Genomic DNA, 12,084 nt, shown 5'->3' with positions numbered 1-12,084 from the left:
TTAGTAAAAAGTAAATTGACAAGTGAATTGACTAATGGGAACTACCCTATTGACGGTTTACGTACAAGTCAATACTATCTCGTCGACCGCTTTTACCGCGTAACTACGTCCGCGACCGTGTCGTGTGATAACCGCCTAAATTGAATTTGAATTGGAACATCCATCGCAAGATGTAATAAGAACCCACAACTCAAGCCGTCTGTTAGACCTACGTAACAGGCGGTTTGTCGTTCGTTGGCTTTCTAGCATATGGCGAGGAACCCTCTGTATTTAGTAGTATACATGGTGTTAGTGACATCGTAACGAAAACTTTGAGGGATGATTCAGACCATGATTCTGAGTTGATATCAAGTGGAATTTTCCGTCGCAAAAGTATGGTTAGGAAAATAATTAAAAAAAAAACACAAAAAAAACATGAATTTTTTGACAGGAAATTCCACTTGATATCAACTCAGAATCATGGTCTGAATCATCCCCCTCATTATTTGTTACGGTGTCACTAACACCCATACCTACTTGTATGGCTACCGTATGTACTTGTACGGGGTGTAAGTGACATCATAACGAATACTGAGAGGGATGATTCAGCTGATTATTCTTAGTTAATATCAAGTGGAATTTTCCATCGCAAAAGTATAGAATTGAAAATAATTTTAAAAAACTAAAAAATACATGATTTTTGCGACGGAAAATTCCACTTGATATCAACTCAGAATCATGGTCTGACTCATCCCTCAAAGTTTTCGTTACGGTGCCACTAACACCCTGTATTACTACATGGTACCTACTATCTACTAGATAAGTCTTAGAGAGTCTATTAGACACTTCATCGCAAGTGGGGAAACAAGGCCATCCTGTTGATAATTAGTTAGGAAAGTAGTTGAAGTTATTGCTTGTTTAATGTTACTCTCAGCGGCGTAGCGTAGTGGGGGCGGCAGGGACGGCCCGCCCCGCCGGCACTTTTTAGGGGGCAGCAAAATTTCACAATCTATAATATATATAAAAATGAAAACCGTTTTCCGTTGTCACGACATAACATAAAAACGGCTTGACCGATTTGGCCAATTTAACCTATATAATGCAAAATAGTCATGGCTGTTCTAGCCGAAAACTTCTCTAGAATTAATGTATGTAATGTATAGTATACATTAAATTGAAATATCTAAATAAAAGGGCGGCAAAACTGTTTTCCGCCCCGGGCGGGCGGCCAACACCCACGCTACGCCGCCGGTTACTCTATTTGAAATTTGCATTCGAGGTTCCCGTTTGACCATATTCTTAATTGATAGTTAGATTATGTAGATTGTGGGCTAACGCGAATGGATGGGAATACACTTAAAAGAGCTTACTTGCGCCTGATGTTTTTTTAATAACATAGAAATGACATTACGTCAATAAGTATTGCTCTTTAAAATGGTCAGGCACAAAAATATTTCTTTTAGTAATAGGTACGTGTAATATACTTAAATAAAGAAATAAAAATGTGATGTGTCTGTGTGTTTTATTTCATATGTATATAATAATATTTATCAGGTAGTCTAGTTCATCTGCCTTCCGGCGCGCGCGCAGATCCACATACTAACTCACATCGTGACCAAATATAGCGCTGTCTTCCTTACTAGAAGCAAAGAATAGGGAATAATACTACTTACAGAACGGCAACTCTCCGCTCCCCACCAGTGGGTGAGCTAGGTTTATACGTCCCCTCCGTGCTTCGGAAGGCACGTTAAGCCGTTGGTCATGGATATTAGCCGTAAAAACACCTCAATTAACCCGCAGTGGAGCAGCGTGTTGGTGCGTGCTCCACAGCCCTCCGATTGATCGAGAGCGGCCTGTGCCCAGCAGTGGGATGTGTTTAGGCTGATTATGTGTGTTTTATGTATGCCAGTATTGCTAAATTCATCATCATCATCTTTTACAATGTTTTAAAGGTAAAGTTTTTAATTTTGTTCGTTGAAGGTAAGTAAGCTCTGGAACTATTGAACCGATTTTTTAAATTCATAACCTTAACCCAATTTACATAGGTACATAAGCTTACGACTATATCCTGATTGGGGTACATCCGTCGCAAGATGAACTAAGTACCTTCGAGCTAGACGAGCTAGATCTAATATGCTCCGGCCAACTGTGTTCATCATCAATTTAAGAGCCACGCTCTTGTCGGTGTAGCATTTTCCGAATACTCTCCATGCTACTTTTTAGGGAAAAATAGGGCAGTGGTTTCCCTCTTGCCTTCCGCCCCGCAGTACTCTGTCTGACGCGAGTGGGATGGCGCCCAGAGTAGTCTATTACAAAGCCATACTAGGACTCCTGTCCTCTGCCTCTGAATAGTACTGACAGTTACTGCTGCCCTCTGTCAGGTCTGCTGCCAACTGTGTTAGTCTTCTCAAAAGTCAAAGTCAAAGTATTTATTGCACACCATATCTCGTCTATCGTGTGGGTTGTGAAGTGAATTACCAACCTAATCAACCCTAGTGTCAGGGTAATTATTGAGCCGCCAAAGGCCCCTGACATGGCTCATGTAACGACTACGTACTTACATCAGTAAGTAGCAACCGGGACCAACGGCTTAACGTGCCTTCCGAAGCACGGATCATCTTACTTTTTGGACAATCAGGCGATCATCCTGTAATGTCCTAACCAAACTAGGGATGACAAAGTGATTTTTATGATATGCCCCACCGGACGAACCCGAGACCTCCGGATCTCGGAGGAGTTACAAAATAACCTACCCATATGGAAATATTCCTGCTGTTATCTAGATGTAATTAGTGGACTACATCACACCTTATTTCTCTATCACCAAACCATGTTATAATGAGACGTTATGAAATTAGCTACTACCATGAGAATTGCACAGCCTCCGTGGTCTAGTGGTTAGAGCGTTAGGCTCATCAACGGCTTAACGTGCCTTCCGAAGCACGGATCATCTTACTTTTTGGACAATCAGGCGATCATCCTGTAATGTCCTAACCAAACTAGGGATGACAAAGTGATTTTTATGATATGCCCCACCGGACGAACCCGAGACCTCCGGATCTCGGAGGAGGCCGTTACTGTATTAGTGAAACGTTAATAACTCATTGGTGTTAGTCCCATACCGGGGTTCGAACTTACGCTCCCCGATTGAGAAGCAAGCTGGTAATAAAACTAGTAACAAATAAATATACTAAAAATATTTGTCGTTTCATAATGTTACATAATCTATGGTCCTCCGGATGTGCCCGGCGCGTGCGCCTCAGGAAGTGCGATCATGCGCATGCGGGGAATTACAATTGGGATCAGAGTAGTGTGGGATCTGAACCCTAACTGACTTTGATAAAAGATGGGTTGTTTTTATTCGATTTTATTCGAAATAAAGGGAAAATATAATTTAAAAAAAAAATAGTAAGTGAGCGCGTTGATGTCTTTTGTATGGATGACGTCATTTTAATGAGTATTTTAGATTATTTCTTAAAAAAGAGAGAAAGAGAGCAAGTAAGATATTTTGTAGTAAGTATATAAAATATACATACATATACTCATATGAGTGAGAGTGTGCCTGTTGATTGACTGCAGATGACTGTTGTGTTGAAATGTGCCCTCCAAAGCACAGTATTTACACAATAGAATATTTTGTAAAGATTACGAAAAAGTTGTTTACAAAATAACCTACCCATATGGAAATATTCCTGCTGTTATCTAGATGTAATTAGTGGACTACATCACACCTTATTTCTCTATCACCAAACCATGTTATAATGAGACGTTATGAAATTAGCTACTACCATGAGAATTGCACAGCCTCCGTGGTCTAGTGGTTAGAGCGTTAGGCTCACGATCTGGAGGTCCGGGTTCGATTCCCGATGGGGACATTGTCGAAATCACTTTGTGAGACTGTCCTCTGTTTGGTAAGGACTTTTCAGGCTTGAATCACCTGATTGTCCGAAAAAGTAAGATGATTCCGTGCTTCGGAGGGCACGTTAAGCCGTTGGTCCCGGCTATTAGCCGTAAAAACACCTCCACCAATCCGCAGTGGAGCAGCGTGGTGGAGTATGCTCCATACCCCCTCCGGTTGATTGAGGGGACGCCTGTGCCCAGCAGTGGGACGTATATACGCAGTTTATGTATGAGAATTGCAATAGTTTTTCACTTTCATGCAACTGCGTAGATTTTAATCTAAGTTGTGCTACAATTTTGTTTGTACCTCCTACTTCTATCGTGTTGGTTGTGAGGGGATGACCAACCTCAGCAACGCTGGTGTCAGGGTTACCTAATATTGAGCCGCCAAAGAGCCCTTTGCTACTTGGCAATAAGGCCGCCTATGGTACTCATTCTATTTCTCTTTTGTTTTGTATTTTGTATTTTTCTGTTTGTGTAATACCTAAAGTATTTATTATGTTATGTTAGTTCCGTGCTTCGGAAGGCACGTTCAGCCGTTGGTCCCGGTTACTACTTACTGATGTATGTACGTAGTCGTTACTTGAGCCACGCCAGGGGTCTATGGCGGCTCAATAATAACCCTGACACTAGGGTTGATGAGGTTGGTTATCAACCTCACAACCTACACGATAGAAGATCACTAAGTAGTAACCGGGACTAACAGCACAACGTGATGAGAGTGGAAGAAAAGAAAGTGGTGTGTCAGGATTGTAGTAAGTGGAATTCCTGCCTACCCCAACGGGAAATAGGCGTGATCTTATGCATATATGTCAGTAATTAAACATTAATTAATTAGTCCATAGTAGGCCATTTACCCAGCTCAACGTTATAATAAGCTAGTATCCAGCTAGTCAAATCAGTTACTTTTTACTAAACGTCAATACACGAAATTGTCAAGGAAATCGTATGAAAAAGCACACTGTGACGTCAGAGAAAAACGTGATAAAATGTCGGACTTATTATTACGTTTTGTTGATTAAAATTCATAAATAAGGTAAATAGAAAAAATAAATATTTTTTGTTAGTTTTTTTTTTGTTTTCCCCGAAGGGTAAGGCAAAGGGAACTATGCCCATACAGCCATGTCTTACGTATTTTAGATCTGTTTTTATTTAGTAATTAGAATTTCATAATTTATCTTGAACCTAGTACACGACTCAATTACACCGCTAATCAAGTATCTCCTTATTTACGATAGCGGCAGTCAACCGCCATTCGCACAAACCCAAAAAATTAAAACAAAAACAAAACTCGTGGCAATGCATTTTTTTTATTTCAAATTTGGAATAGCAACCGGCAAAGAACGCAGATGGCAGGCGCGTTCAGCGAAGCATGACCGCCGCCAAAATACGCGACAACCGCTCGAATTATGAATCACCCACTCTTCATACACTTCTCTAACAAACGGTAATGTCACAAATTAGTCGGATTTTAACGAGGAAGGTACCGTTTTCCAACAAACGTTGAATAGTTCGAACGTTGACACAGTGCCTGTGGAAATTATTAAAGCAATTACACACTGTGTCGTTTAGTGGGTTGCTCAGACAAAATGGGAGCGGCGAGTCGGTTGCAAAATTTGTTCTGTGACATCGATTACGTGTTAATTTTAACGGACCTTTTGTTGTTACACTATTGTCTGTAACATTACATTACTGCAATTTCCCGGTTTGTCGAAAATTTACTTTTTTATTGTTTATATTGAAGGCAGCTATTTTGTAATTTCCTGCCAAATAGTTGAGTTTGTTTTATATTAACCTTGATTTCATATTTTATGTGTTGCATGGAATGCGACATGCTTGCACCTCGATTTAGTTAGCTCTGTCTGCCCGAATTAGAATTGACTAAGTTTAGGTAAGTATTAATGTTTCAAATCTAGATTTAAGTTATGATTTAGTTGCAAAGTAATATCCCTAATATGCCACAACGACGACGTTACTTCAGTATACTTAATGGTAACAATAGTAATTTTTTTCTTAATACTTAGTAACTAAAATAAAATATTTTATCTTCTCAATAATATGAGGACGTAATAATAAGGTATTATTTTCTAAAAGTAAGCAGAAAATCCAAATTACCTTATCCAGTCGTAATTCCCGAAAAAAATAATCTAGGTAAGTATTTTCTCGTTCAACAGTCACACAGAAATCAACTACACACAACACTAAACTTTCCTAAACCCACAATTTGCACTGAAAAACACCTTTTAAAACTTGAATTTCAAAACTAGAACATCACAGCACCAAACAGCCGGCGAATCGGACAGCGTTTCAAATGGTTTGGCGCCAACTGACCGTGCGCGCGCAGTGGCTCGACCATTTCGAATTCATATTCAGAATGCGTTCAAAATGCGCCCCTGTGGTGTGCGCTTCTGTGAATGAACAAGGAAGGAGTGTGTTTCCGAAAAACGTAAAAAATGTGGAATGGAGCTGTTTTTCTCGTACGATTTTTGTTATATTATATTATACTAGCCATTGCCCGCGACTTCGTCCGCGTGGCGTGTTATAAAAGAGAGATCGTTGTGTGTGTGGAAGTGCATATCAAATTTCTAACTTATGCAGTTTAGATTTTTTCATACATTTTTTTTTCCCGCTAACTCCCATTTTTCAAAATACGATTTTTAATACTTACTTGACACTTACCGTCACAATTTTGACAATTCACACAATATCTTTATAAATTGTAGCATATGTGTTATTCTGATGTATAAGCTACATTAGTGTAAAGTTTCATTAAAATCCAATCAGTAGTTTTTGCGTGAAAGAGTAACAAACATCCATACTCACAAACTTTCACATTTATAATATTATAAAATTAATTATAATTATTATTGTAGCTGGTTAGGTATTATCATTAGTTATATAACTAATGAATTTTAATAATTTAAATTAATGAGATATAATATGATCTGTGTCAAAAGTAAGATGATCAGATTGTACTGTATCTATCATCCATTTGTGTAAATTTGTTTTGTATGTTCTGTGCAATAAAGTATATTTGATTTGATTTGATGATCCCTGTTTCGGAGGGCAGGTTAAGCGGTCGGTGACGGTACATCAGCCATGTCAGGGTCTTTGGCGGCTCAATAGTAACCCTGACACCAGGGTTGATGAGGTTGGTTATGGGTCTCACAACCCACACGAGAGAAGTTGCCAGTTCTACCTGTACCTTTATTATTATAGGTACCTACAAGCCCCTTTTACCGGAGCCCTGTCCCTTCGCCCCAATTTCCGCAGCAGGTGTGCATAACCCCGTGAACCATGTGTTCAATGTTCTATAGTCATCGCCACGGGACTATTCTAGTTAACCCGTTGTACCATAACTGTCGATTGGCAATGCCACAGTATAACATGCATGTAGCAGTGACGTAGGTGGGGTTTATTAGTGTACAAGTTTACTCTCAGGGGCCTAAATCAAATCCATCTTCTTCTATCGCGTGGGTTGTGAGGTGGATGACCAACCTCAGGAACCCAGTATCAGGTTTTTAAAAATATGGGTAAATATTGGTTTATCATCTCCCTAACATTATTCTGTTTTTACAGGGTCCGCTTACGTAACCTGAAGATTTGACAGGTCCGGTTTTTCACAGAAGTGACTGCCTGTATAACCTTCCAACCTGCGAAGGAAAAACCAGCCCAATACAGGTTAGGTCACATACCTCCGCAAATGCATTTCTCGGGTATGTGGGTTTCCTCACGATGTTTTTCTTCACCGCTGATAATTATTTATGATGCAAACATGAATTCGAAAATAAATAAGTAAATGGATAAATATTGGTCATGGGTTTAAAATCCATAAGCATTGTTTTTATTAAAAATATGCGTTTGACCACAATCTGATGGTAAGCGAAGATGTCATGTGGGACCCGTATGGCCTAAGGTTGTTCACGCTTACTTAGTAAGTGCCTAGTTTTGAGAAAAAATAAAATCGTACCTCATAGTTGTTACGTAATACCTAGAAATAAAAAAACCAGACTTTTCTCTTCTCTCGTGTGGTTTGTGTTGGATGACCAACCTGATCAACCATCATCATCATCAAAACGTCAGACTTTTCTTGAAAGAGAGACTCAACAGAACTCATGTTGTTGTTGCATGTCATGGTGCCTATGTTTTCTATCAGCAGAGGAACAGCAAAACTAGTTGATATCCTACTCGTATATAGAATTGCTACTGTGACTATTAAGGGATCAATTGTATCGGCATGCGGCATCACAACGTGAACGTGACAGATTAGTTTCAGTTTTTATTAATTTTTTTGTTCTGTTTACTCGTAAAATTGTTCACCGGAGCCTCATGTTTGTCACGAAGAGTTGAAACAGATAACATCACGCCTGCGTCCCCGAAGAGGTAGGCAGAGGTGTATGCCATCTACGTTTATGTGGCGAGCCTATTGCTTACTGAAGAGTTATAAATTGTAGTAGGTACCTATATATTTAGCTAATAGTTGCTTTGTAACTATTTAAGAGAATGACGATTTATATAATAGACATGTAGCGACTAGACACCGACTATTCGGGAAATCCCACTAGTCGGCGTCGACTAAGTTAGCTTCAGCGCCTCTTACTTTAGAAAGCCAGAGTGAGATGGTGGTTGAGTTCGGATAGAGACCCAGACCTACGGGGTATAACATAGAACCTTTGCCCAGGGATACGGGTGGAGACCTCAACGGTTGCAGAGGCGTAGATGGGAGCCATCGGTACAGTGCAGGTGGGAAGGGTCAAGTCAGAGGCACAGCGTGACAGAGGGCAGCAATAACTGTCAGTACTATTCAGAGTCAGAAGACAGGCGTCCTATCCCGTCGGCGAGGCGGAAAGCAAGAGGGAAACCACTTTTCCCTAAAATTTTTCCCTAAAAACGTAACATGGAGAATTTTACAAGAATGCTACACAGACAAGAGCGATCTAATCTTGATATAATCACTTCTCTCGCATAGGTTGTGAAGTGGATTACCAACCTCATTAACCCTGGTGTCAGGGTTACTATTGAGCCGCCAAAGTCCCCCGACATGACTCATGTAAATAGTACTTACTTACATCAGTAAGTAGTAACCGGGACCAACGGTTAATAACCACTGATTCACTAAGTCGTCGACGTCGAGGCATACCACGACGACGGTGGAGGGACAAGCTAGACGCCTTCTAGAACATTTGGCAGAAGATGCCCAAGACAGGGAGGGTTGGAAAGAGAACGGGAGGCCTTTGCCCAGCAGTGGGACATCAATTAGGCTACATAAAAAGTCACTAATTGTTCTGTTTAACCGTACATTACTCAATTTCGTCTGTAACCCCGATACCGACCCCGCCGGCGTAGTCGACGATTTCCCTCAATCAGCGCTTATCGCTATCAACCCACTAGGGTCGATTAATTCTTTCAAATGTTTTTTCTCTCAGACGACGTCCTGAGCAGAGGTTCGCGCCCATCTGGGCACGCTCAGGCCTGTTGTGAACGTTGTACCGGGTGAGAGCCTTCAGCGATCCCCATTTGTCCGGCCAAGTAGTTAATGCCATCTGCGGTAAAACTACAATAAGTGACATAAAAAAAAACTCAATTTCGTCTACATTTTTTTGGACGTGACTTATTGTAGATTTGACGCAAGTGGCATTAAGTAACTACTTGGTCGGATAATTCATTTTCGTTCTAATAACCGGCAGATGTGTTCGCTAAAATATGCGCTGTGTCACGCTTCGCGGCCTACCCACATACGGGCTTTGTAACTGCGGATGTGACGACAGACATACAATGAGCTGATCTGTTGGACATGTGTGGTTTGACCGCCGAAATCAGAACAGGGGGGTTAAAAAGGCCATCGAAGCAATTCATCTAAAAAAGCAATATTGCAATTTGACGTTTGCGCATATAAGAGTGAGTGCGCAATGCAAACAAATGTCAAATAGCAATATTTCTTTCTTAGATGAATTACTTTGATGTGGCCATTTTAACCCCCCAGGTGGGGTTCACTTTCGCCCCCGGAAAGCCGCTGGGTTTCAGTAGTCATTATAATCATTTAAGTATCATACTATAACTAGGTACCGTCCTATCTTAAAGACTTTCAATAACCAGTGTTATTGTCTTCTGGTGACTTCGTGGCTCTATCATCGATGGTCTCTGTCCACTCCGGAAGTACTACTAGCGCGAGTTCTAATATCTGTGGTGGCTACAAAGACCTTGTATAGAATAGACGGAGCATATTTAAGACGAAAGAAAAACATAGGTTTTGTCTTTCGCACTCATGTGAGCCGTCATAAGTTAAAAAGAGATAAATATACTATCGTCGTAACGTCTTTTGTACTCGTGTAGCGGGTTTGTTATAGAAACGTACCTATAGTATATGTTTTTGTATCAGAACCACTAGTGCCGTTCCATGTCTTTATCGACATTATTATTGGCTAAATATTTCATGTTAGTCCAAGATCTAAAAAATATACATTACAAATTGAATGATTAATTAAATACAGAAATAACGACCTAGTATCCATACCTGGGTGGGTAGAACCACAAGTAAATCAGTTAAAACGATACCTATTTGTACCCTGATAGAAAGATACCTAAGAAGAACCGTACGTTGCGGTGACAGATTCAGAACCACTTATTCAACGTAATTATCATGGACAAACTTGTTAAAGGTCAATTTATCATTTTTGAATCTATGTCATTTCGCAAGGTGTTATGGCCGAGGAGGTCGAGGACGGTCCATCTAGTCCACATATACTATAGTATCATTTTAATACGACATTGCGGCCACCCTTTGGTTGCTATAAATCACATACCTACCCTTTTATAAAAATTAAATACACGTTTTTCATTGACTTGACCGGAAATCGAATCGGCTCTCGATACAAGAAGTAGACGACCTTCTAGTATATTTCGGGGATTATATCAATGCGATTAAAGAATAAAAGCAAATACTTCTTTATAAGATTTTTATTCAATATAGTTAGAATACAATGACTACGAAGCACTGAACAATTCCGACTTTTGGTGATAAAAAAAATATTTCCTCTTGTTCACTTTCTTTAGAAGTGTATAGTGTCGGCTCTGGTCGTTATAACTTTACCTGCAAGAATGGCACATATTAACGTGGAGCACACAAATACACAAGCATTGCATGTTTACACATTGCACATAGAAGGAATAATCACAGTTAATTACAAAAATAGTTATTCATACTAATTATTTATAGAAGGAATAATCACAGGTAATTACCAAAATAGTTATTCATACTAATTATTTTGTGCAATAGAGAATATTTTGTATTGTATTGAAATATTTTTTCCATGCTAATGTAGAATACAAAAACGAAATAGCTGCAAATTTATCTATAAACTTATAACTAAACTTAAACTCACCTTATGTGAGATATGTGAGTGAATATTGTTGGTACTGCATCTCTATGTAATATTTTTGTTTGGTATCCTGCTCGATAGAAAGCAAGATACATCGAAATGTAATTAGCACAGGCTTAAATAAGGAGAAGGCGTCCTTCAGAAGAGAGAATTATCTCGTTTCATGGTCTGAATCTAATTGTTTCTTATATTCTTGTTTCGTAAATTAGGATATTTAGGAAATCTGGAAAATACAATATCTTTATGTAATCTTCATCCAAATCGGAAACAGGTCGAAAAATAAATTAAACGTGAATAGAATAACGCAACATGTAGATGTTACATTCAAACATAATATTATGTTATCGATATCAAAGGACAACACTACTTATAATACTTTGGGTACATGATCTGTCAAAGCTGATTAACGTAAATTGTGAAATCAATTATTTGTACAAATGTGACGGCTTTGCTGAAAATATGCGTCTGCATCGTGTTTAGGGCTCAATAAACTTTACAAAAACCAGACCAGGTAATGTATTTCTTGCACACAAACATGTATTATGTGGTCGATAACTTACCCATGGTGAGACATTGTTTGATCGTTCTCCATTATAACACCCATTCTACTCTCACAACCAATAGCTACGCAAGCCATGGTTCATAATGAATAACTATTTCACAGATTGTTTATATAAAAAGTTAAAATAATGTCCCAAAACACCAAAAAACTAACGGCAGGTTTGGTATCCAGCTGACTACCACAACATCTCAAAACGGTAAACACTGACGTTCTAGACAGCGGTGTTTGTCTATGTTTGTTTCTTTTTTCCACAGAGATTGTTGC

General features: G+C 39.3%; 1 protein-coding gene across 7 annotated transcripts in view; it reads right to left on the bottom strand.

The window, feature by feature from the left end:
* LOC126373556 (uncharacterized) overlaps positions 1 to 12,084 on the bottom strand; it is a 163,123-nt gene that overhangs the window by 126,501 nt on the left and 24,538 nt on the right. The gene's annotated exons all lie outside the window — the stretch shown is intronic.

Source organism: Pectinophora gossypiella, chromosome 2, assembly GCF_024362695.1.
Source record: "Pectinophora gossypiella chromosome 2, ilPecGoss1.1, whole genome shotgun sequence".
Classification (NCBI taxonomy): domain Eukaryota; kingdom Metazoa; phylum Arthropoda; class Insecta; order Lepidoptera; family Gelechiidae; genus Pectinophora; species Pectinophora gossypiella.
The sequence above is the reverse complement of the archived record's forward strand: the minus strand, read 5'-3'. Positions and strand labels throughout refer to the sequence as shown.